General features: G+C 36.9%; 1 protein-coding gene across 12 annotated transcripts in view; it reads left to right on the top strand.

The window, feature by feature from the left end:
• PARD3B (par-3 family cell polarity regulator beta) overlaps positions 1-10,116 on the top strand; it is a 1,159,019-nt gene that overhangs the window by 928,006 nt on the left and 220,897 nt on the right. The gene's annotated exons all lie outside the window — the stretch shown is intronic.

Genomic DNA, 10,116 nt, shown 5'->3' with positions numbered 1-10,116 from the left:
GTGAGTAGAAATGCTAAGCCTCTTGTTTTATTTTTGTGCAGGGTCTATGTTTAATTTGGTTATTCTATCAGTCAACTGGAGAAATCTTATTTTATAATGCATAGGGGTTGACTGATGCAAAGGAGAGATACCCGATATAAATGGAATCTGCCTTTCTGGGGAATTTTTATTATATTTTGAGAAGAAATTGACTTCATGTTTTTATTTTATCGGTACTTATAATTCCAAAATGTGCTACCCCTAGTTTTGACTCTAAAAATGCATATGTTCCCTATGGTTTAAACAAGGAGGTTTTTGATTTTTTTTTTTAAGTCATTTGAATATTGATGTTTAGAGCTATCAAATTTCCATAGTCTGTTCCTAATTTTTGTCAAGCTGTTGTATGCCTTCTTAATTTTAGTCTGTTAAACCCATTTGGGTGCTATAATTTGAAAAGTACATGCCCTTCATTTTTAAAAAGCCAGTGTCTTTTATTATGCCATCAGCAAGTTACAAAGTATGTTGCCCATCTGTGAAAGGGTCGGTTTCATCTACTGAAAAAATGACAGTTTGCAAGGGCTGAATTCTCCTTTTTAAGGAGCTTAATGTTCCATTTAGACAAGAAGTCCTTCACATATCTTTGATGTTAACTCTGGCACTTACCCGAAGTAGATGTATAAATGTCTGACTTTGAAATATGTAATTGAATATTCATACTTCTCCTGAAAATTCTTTGCGTTCACAACCAGATGAAGCTTGGAGAAAGACTGAGATTATTCTATAACTAAGTATTTGATACTGACTTGATCATGCCTGACATCAGATTTGTGCAACTTTTTTCCTTGCCTATTAGTAATAATAGTTGTTGCAGTTTTTAAAAAGTCAGTACTTGTACTTATTTTAATTTTCTAGCATGGGTACTAAGAAAATCATACTTCTTATTCATTGTGTTTTCTAGTGCAGAGCATGCTAAGAGTACCAACTGTTAACCTTTGACCCCTATCTTGTGGTCTATTCCCATTGAGAAGGCTCACTTTATCAATAGCAAGAAAAAAATGCTATTTAGCCCTTTCTCATTTTTGAGAGGTTGATAAGCTCAGTTTCAGGGTCAGTGGAGCAGATAAAAGGAAATCAAGTGCTTTCCATTGTTGTTGACTATTCACATGTCAGAGTTGCCCCAAAGAGAAGAAACATGAATTTTCCATCATAATCCAAGATTCAGTAATCCTGTAATGTAAAATGTAATTCAGGCGAAGATTTTAATGCATTTATTGGCAAAGACATCTGTGTGGTGAGTCCCCATCGTAGATCTTTGCTGCTCCCCTGATTTCACTTACTGAAGCACCACATTCTTGCCTCATCTTCAGGAAACTAAGCTATTTTCTAGAATGCAGACTTTACATTTCTTGCAGCTCAGTGCTGGCTTGGGGTTGAAGAGGGGTGTTCCTCTTAGTAGCTAGGGAATCCTGTGCCAGATAGAAAATTGATAACTCATAAAATAAGGTGAGTTGTCTTTAAGCAAAAGTTCATTTCCTTTCTGGTTTTGCCTTTAGGAAACAGGTGCCTGAGGGAGTTTTGTTCTTAAAAGTGGGACCGTAAATTTACCTCAGCTGGTTATATTGGTTTCAGGTCCAATTTTCTTAAAATATGTCTGGTCAAAATATTTAAAGAGCTATACTATTAGCCCCCACTTAGTCCACTTCCCGCACGTGAACACATAAAACACATCTGATATGGGTTTCCTAGAGACAACAGTGTCTCAATCATTTATGAGGGGAAGAAGGAGGAGAAGTTGATTTTTTGGTTGGGTGCTATAGAATTGATGACCAAGGACATTTCAACAGCTCAGGGGCTGAAGACCATAAAGGGCAAAGGTGAAGGCTGAACATTTGGCATCGCTCTCAGCCCTGGAGTCCCATTTCTTGGCTCTCTATCATCCATAGGAAACCAATTCACAACTCTTAAAGAACTCAGCAAACATATCACTCATCATGGCCTGGCCACAGGAAAAATATATAATAAAATAGGAATAAAATAAATCATAAAATAAAATAGGAAATAGTGTATACAAATTCACAAAGTTGAGTTTTTCCTAATACATTTGAAATTTATTATGTAAAGAAGATTTAAGCCATCCAACTGCTTACTTGCTTTATCCTAGCTGTCATAGATATAATAGCTTTTCACTAACATATCTCTTTTTCAAAGAGTTTAAAGCACTTAAGTAAAATATATACTGTACATTGCTTAAACCAGCCTGCACCAATTTGTGAAAGACAATTATTAAGCTTTCAAGAATTACGCGAGCTTCTTGTTAAACCATTGGTAGCTTGAAATTGTTCATGGTGGAAGTGTTTACACCACAGAAATTGGCAAATGATGGTAAATTGGGTTTGTTTTCTCAAAGAGCCAGTTTGCTAACACACCCCTGAGGGTATATACCAATTCTATTTAGTGTATAGCCAGAAGAAATTATCAAAAATAGAGGGGAAAAAAAAACACCCATCCAAATCAAAACACATGACTTCTTATAGACAGCTATGTTTCTCGGATTGGCCCATGGGACACCTAAATCAGAATGAATCACCTGGGGAGCTTGTGGAAAAAAATGAGAATTTCTGACACACCAGATTTACAGAATCAGAATCTTGCGAGTTAGAAGTCAGGAATCTAGGTTTAATACTTACGCTCAATGCGATTCTTTAGCAGTCTGAGAAACACTGAGTTTGGGGGACAGGATTTAGCTGGAACATTAGATTAAGCTCTTCTCATTCTATAATAATATACAGATTTTTTTTTTCTCAAGAGGATTGAATAACTCAGTCTAAAAATGTTGCTGTCTTTCTTACATGCCCTCTCTGAGGCATCATACCTTACTTGCATGCTTTATGCAAACAAAGGAGGAACACTTGCCAGTGCTCATTCACCTAAGAGAATATGAATCACTTTCCCCACCTATACCACCATGCACATAAAACTTACAAAGACAATAAGTTTATTAAGACATTTTTGGAAACATAAAAAGTGTAAAGAAGATTATTAAAACAGGCAAAATTCTATCATAATTCCATAACCACTGTTAATAATTTTATGATCTTTTTACTATATATTTTTTATTTGAAAACTTAGTATTCATACCATATATATTTTACTTTTTTCACAGAGTTCCTATTATGTTGAGCATTTCCCAATGTCATTGATGTTTTGAAATTATGTCATTTTGATGACTGCCTAATATCCTGTGAGATCAATATATCAAAATATATTTATCCTCTTTTATCTTGAAATGTACAGACTGTTTCCATTTTTTCAGTGTTCATACCTTGGTGAGCATCCAGGTACAAAGTCCTCATAGGTTACCTCTTAAACCACATAATTGGAAGGTTCAATTTCCTTGTAACTATTTGAACCAAGGGTTAATCTAAACTAATCAACTCTAAACTTTAGAGTTATATCATCCTTCTCCATTCCTCTCACTATTTTTCTTATGATTTCCATATCTTGTTTTCATTTGCCTGTGTATCTAGCTCCTAATATGGAACTGTGTTGGTGATATATATGAATATCAACTATAAGTGAAAGTGAAGTTGCTCAGTACTTTGTGACCCCATGGATTGTAGCTTGCCAGGCTCCTCCATCCATGGGATTTTCCAGGCAAGAACTAGAGTGGGTTGCCATTTCCTTCTGCAGGGGATCTTCCCAACCCAGGGATCGAACATGGGTCTCCTGCATTGCAGGCAGACTCTTTACTGTCTGAGCCACAAGGGAAACTCAGTTGTAGCTATCAAAAGGTCAAAAACCTACAACTGGTGGATTGAGTTATTAAAGAGTCTAGAACAGTGATTCTCAGTTCTTTGGAGGAGGGGTATGAAGGATGGAAATTTGCTTCCCAAGGAACGTTTGGGTGTATCTTGAGACATTTTTGATTGCCAAAGCTTTGGAGAGGGGTGTGGAGAGTGAGTTGCTACTGCCATGTACTGGGTAGAAGCCCAGAATATGGCTACATATCATACAACCATAAGACAGTTCCCATCCTCAAATGATTAGTTATCTAACTCAAACTGTCAATGGTGTGGAGGCTGAAAACCCCTGTTTGTACTGCAGAAAGAGTAATGATACTCCTGGACATTAGTATTGCATTGTCTCACAATCTGTGGCTAATACAGAGAGATATACACTAGATCATGTAAGCCTAGAGGATTATTAGCTATTTGAGAAACTACACCCAAAGATTACTAATGAATATTCCAACAATATCGGAGAAGGCAATGGCAACCCACTCCAGTACTCTTGCCTGGAAAATCCCATGGACAGAGGAGCCTGGTAGGCTGTAGTCCGTGGGGTTGCGAAGAGTCAGACATGACTGAGCAACTTCACTTTCACTTTTCACTTTCATGCACTAGAGAAGGAAATCCACTCCAGTTTTCTTGGCTGGAGAATCCCAGGGACAGCGGAGCCTGGTGGGCTGCTGTCTATGGGGTCACACAGAGTCAGACCCGACTGAAGCAACTTAGCCACAGCAGCAGCAGAATTCCAACAATATAAGCTCACAAGAAAAACGTTTTCCTAAAAATTTATTTTAACTCTGGCTTGCTGAGCATTGGCATCAGTGATGGTGCCTATTGATCAAATTTCAAATTCCAAAAAGCTGCAGGGGTTGACAGTGTGTCCGATGACAGAATCATCTGGAACAATGGACTGAATCAAATATAAAGGAACTTAATAGGAATAAATGTAAAGTCTTGTGTTTAGGTCCAAAAATGAGCTGTACAAACACAGGATGTAGAAGGTTTGACTTAATACCGAATATATGAAAATTTTGCCTGATGGTTTTAGTTGAGGGTAAGCTTTGCAAGAGTCAGTATGCGGATATGCCTGCCAGAAACTTAATCCAGCCTAGGCTACAGAAATTCATGTATGAAAGTGAAGGAAGAAACAATAATTTCTATTCTGCACTGCTCAGATCACACCTGGAATACCCTAAGCCTCTCTCACTCACAGAAAATGGCAGTATTAAAGCCATGTCTTTTGAAAAATATGGAAGGATGTGGGAACGCACAGCCTGCAGGTTCAGACTTAGTTGACATCACATGATTAAAGAACATTAACATAAAAGAGGAATTAGATGTATTTTATAGCCTCCATTCTCTTACCATTCTCTCTCTCTCTCTACTTATTCATATATTCATTTATTTTCTTGAAGATTCTAATGAGGAATTATTTTTAGAGAGGTAGCCATCAGCTTAATAGAGGGGAAAACATCCTGACAAATTAGAGTGTCTCATGCAGCGGCAAGTGTATTGACACTGGAAATATCTAATGATGATTACACTGAGAAGGGATGAGTGCATCAGGAAAGGACTGGACTGGAATCACTTTCATAAACTTCAGTCATTGATATATTATCTTCACTGTCTTGTTTGTATCTGTACACATTCAATTAAATAAAAAGTTACATCAATGCAAAACCATGTAAATTAATGTAGTTAAATACATCAAGCCACATACCATCAAAACTCTTGTGTCATTGATGCTGCTCATGTCCTTAGATGATCTCTATGGTCTCTCCCAGATCTCAGGGTCTGAGAAATTTATAAACATCTGAGTAGAGAAGCATTTACTTGGCACTCCCTAGCGTGGCCTTCTGTGAATTGGCTATGTACACATGGCAGTGTGTGCACTATTTCCATGTCAATGTATAAGCCCAAGTTTCTTGCTCCTAATTGCATGTTAGGATTTTCTTAGTCTCCTATTCGATTTCCTGAGCTGATCATGTGTCCCCTCTTGACACAAGTCAAACAATCCATGGCAGTGAAGCCCTGTTTTAAATAAACTCATCATTTTGTTCATGCTCCAGTGAGACTGGCCATAATAAGACATTACTTCCAAATGCTTATGTCCATTGCTAGAAGGATGAATCCAATATTATATTCAAAGATTATTTCTCCTAGAATTCTTTATCAAGCTAAATTAAATTAGCATTTTCCAAATGTTCAGATTATGTAAATTAGTATGGTGAGCTAAAAGCAAGAGATGATTTTAGCAAGTCAGTAAACCGTGTGCTTTTGTTGCTATTGTTTGATACTTAAGGCTTTGAATTTGTAACCTTCTGCAGAGTTTGAAATTAAACAGATTCTCTGGCCTAAAAAGTACCTAACATGCATGCTGTACTTGTTAATACCTTCTCAAAAATCGGGTGGAGATTTAAGTTAAAGAAAAATATGTTCTCCTCATTTATTTAAGACTATTGTACTGGGAGAAGAAATCTCCATTGACTAAAGGCTGTCTTCCATTAAATCACATAGTACTGACCCTTGGGAATCTATGTGTGACTCAGGGAACTCACACTGGGGCTCTGTGACAACCTAAAGGGGTGGGATGGGGTGGGAGGTGGGAGGGAGACTCACAAGGGAGGGGACATATATATTCCTATGGTTGATCCATGTTGATGTATGGCAGAAACCATTACAATATTGTAATTATCCTTCGTTTAAAAATAAATAAAATTTTAAAATAAATTAATAAGTTAATTAAAAACAAAAAATCCCGTATTACTAATCCTGAATTAAATTTTCCAAAATGAAACTTCTTACTACAATTGGGGAGGAGGCGGCAAGGAATGAAGTTGCACTCTAAGATCTTCTATTACTCTTATACCCTGTCAGAGTTTATTTTGCAAGGGAGCTTATTTACCGCGTTAGTGAGATGTTATTTTTGTAGCTCTTGTTAGAATCTTAGGATAAATGAGATGAGGGGGGGAAGTGGCAACCTCTTTAGCTTCAGCATAGAGAAGTATGGAAACATATGGCTCTTGTTTTCAACAACTGGCCTGAATGGAATGTCTAAGTGAGAGTGAAGCTAAGATTTAGGAAAGTTAATCTGCTTCAGTGTCTGAATTTAAAGTTCTTAGTTTTCTTTCCTTTAGGAAGCCTTCCAAGAGCTGAGACTTCTCCCTTGCCTTATCAGCTGAGCTGCTTGTGGCCTGTTCCCTTCGTTTAAATCGATACATGTGTTTTTGATATTTGGCAAGCCAAGATTTAATTATGCAGCTGCAAGTTCCCTACATAAACGAAATGCATCTTAGAGAAATAAAAACATTCAGAAACCGTTTAGAGTTTGAGAATACAAGTGGGTGAAAATCTATTCCCAACCTCTCAGCATTTTATTTAATTATGGGAGATTTTTATGTTACTGGAAATTGAAATGAGAACCAGAATAAGCTAGGGTTTATCCAACATTTGTGCATACTGAAAAATAAAGATGCTTATTGTACTCTAAGAAAGAAAGGAAACGTATATTTTGAGTTACTATTATATGTTGTAACCTACCTAAGCATTACACTCCTAAATACATAGAGCAGCAGTTGAATTGATAGGATTTTGTCATTATTGTTTCCTAAAAAGAGTGTATATTTTACTCAAGGAACCAGAAGGTTGATTTCTTTAATTTGCCAAGAGACTCTCTATAATTAATTATTTACTGAACTTAAACTCTGGCACTATTTAAACTGTTGAAAACACCCATCTTTTGGCATGATTACACACAAATGATTAATTCAGCCTGGTTTTACTCCTCTCTGAATATCCCTGTCTTTTGCCATAGAATTTGCTAGGTCCTGTGGTGTGGGCAAAATAAAGTGTTGGAATGATTCCCAGTTTTAATAGTCCCAATTTATTATTACCACTGAACCCTGATCAGATCGTGGACTGGATTAGATCCCAGTTTTTCAGAACGCCCCAATTTATGGTTCCCTTAGAATCCTGATAAAAATATGTCTTTAATAAGGTTTTGGTTTGCTAAAAGAGATCCAGTTAATTACTTTTAGATTCTTATTAGATCATCACTGCATGGAAGTTATGAAAAATATTACTAAATGGTGTTTCTCAGGACAAGGTCACGTTCTCATTTTATGCTGACAGAAAGAAGCTATCAGATTTCTGTTTTTCATAGTACTAACCATCTCAATAAATGAAAAGAGATTTGCCATATCCCAGTAATTACTATTGATGCTTGTGTTTGGGTAAAGGTGGCCTTTTTTCCTGGAATAATAAGTAAAATCAGAGTGTGCACACATGAGAGAGAGCAAGAGCCAGCACTAAGCCAAATACCGGGCAAAGTGGCTACATCCTCACCACCCTTCTTTCAAGATATATCTCTTATTTAGAGAAATGAGGGTATGAGACACAGGGGGATGTAGGTAGTTTTAGCAGTTGTATGTTTATTTGATCTTCATAACACCTATCTTCCCAGAAATGCTTGTGGTCACCAGCAATATTTGGCCCATGACTGTATTCCTAGAGACAAGAGATGGAAACATCTACATCCTTATGCCATGCCAGCATTTTTATGAGCCAAATCCTTTTATGGGACTTGAATCAATGTTAGAAGTGCTGTATTAGCAACTACTTGTCAGCTGAGCTGGATTAATACATAAAATGAATCACTTGACTGGCATGGTTTCTAATAGTCATTTAGACAAACTTCTAAGATTAAAGTACACCAGCTCTTTTAAAGAGTGTTTTTTAAAGATACTTTTATATTCAAATATCCTGGAGTGACATATTATATTATTGTATTTGATTATAGTGATATTTAAATATATTCTGAAAAGGAATTTATTAAACTACCTACAGTGAGCCCGTAGAAATGTTTAAAATATCTGATCTGATAGATCTTGGAAAGAAATTCTAAATTCTGTTGATCCTGATATTTGGTTTTAATATACACACAAAAATATATGCCATATAATCACCAAACCTTGGTAATTCCCTGGATTTTATGCCAGATACAGATATATTTGGTTCAATGGAGGTTATGGACAGCAGAGGCAAAATTTGAGAATTTTCCATGAAAGCTTTGAGCAGCTATAGAAGGCCTTTGGTCATGAGAACTTAGAAATACTCATTTTTTCAATTGTTTTTATAACTTTATATAAACAACTTTTGAGCATGTATCTTTAAAGTCCCTCTTTTTATTACCATGATGAAATGGCAATAATAATTCTTTAAGGCCTGTAAAAAATATGGATAAAATGCTTTTTAACTGCTAAGTCCCTTCAAAGAAGGAAATTTCAGTAAGTAAAAGTTAAGAGAATCCATAATATTTACTGTGGACTATTCTGGAGCTGGTCAGTGTAAACTTAATTTTCTAAAAATGCTCTTAAAAATGTGTACAAATCAAACTGTTGTAAATCCAATGGTATTTTCTGAATTTCTAAAGTATCTCATCATCATTTGAATATACGCTATGTTGTATCCTGCTTTGGAAAACTTCCATGACAACACATACACTCAAGAGGCCAAGATTAGTTATTGTTCCAATAGGTTGGTAATACTGTAAGTTGAAAGGATACTCAACCTGTTGTCTCCTAGATCTGCTTTTTTCCCATCTCACACTCGTTATGTAGAAGACCTAACCTAGGCGTGGGGACTTCCCAGGTGGCGCTAATGGTAAAGAATCCACCTGCCAATGCAGGAAATGCAAGAGACACGGGTTTGATCCCTGGGTTGGGAAGATCCCCTGGAGAAGGAAATAGCAACCCACTCTAGGATTCTTGCCTGGAAAATTCCATAGTTAGAGGAGCCTGGTAGGCACAAACAGTCAAACACAACTGAGAGACTGAGCACATACACATATCGTAAGCATGTGATTCATAAACAATGAACTTTGAATATGCTTTTTCCAAATTGCCTTGGCAGTTTTTTTGCATTAGTGGTTTTCAGCCAGGAGCAGTTTTTCCCCAGAGGCCATGTGACGATGTCTGAAGACATTTTAGTTGTCACCCTAGGGGGAGTGCTGCTGGTACCTGAAAGTGAAAAAGTCACTCAGTCGTGTGTGACTCTTTGTGACCCTATGGACTATACAGTCCCTGGAATTCTCCAGGCCAGAATTCTGGAGTGGGTAGCCTTTACCTTCTCCAGGGGATCTTTCCAAACTAGGGATCGAACCCAGGTCTCCTGCATTGCAGGCAGATTCTTTACCTGCTGAAACACAAGAGAACAAGGATGTCCCTCACCATCCTGCAATGCAGAGGACAACTCCCTTACAGTAAAAGCTTACCCAGCCCAAGATGTCAATTGTGCTAAGGTTGACAAACCCTGTTTTGGACAAATTGATAATTAGGTTAAGTAGATATAG

The sequence above is a fragment of the Bos grunniens genome, chromosome 2 (assembly GCF_055505025.1).
Source record: "Bos grunniens cultivar Pamir isolate PY7600 chromosome 2, Bosgru_T2T1.0, whole genome shotgun sequence".
NCBI lineage: Eukaryota > Metazoa > Chordata > Mammalia > Artiodactyla > Bovidae > Bos > Bos grunniens.
This window is presented reverse-complemented; position numbering and strand designations above follow the sequence as displayed.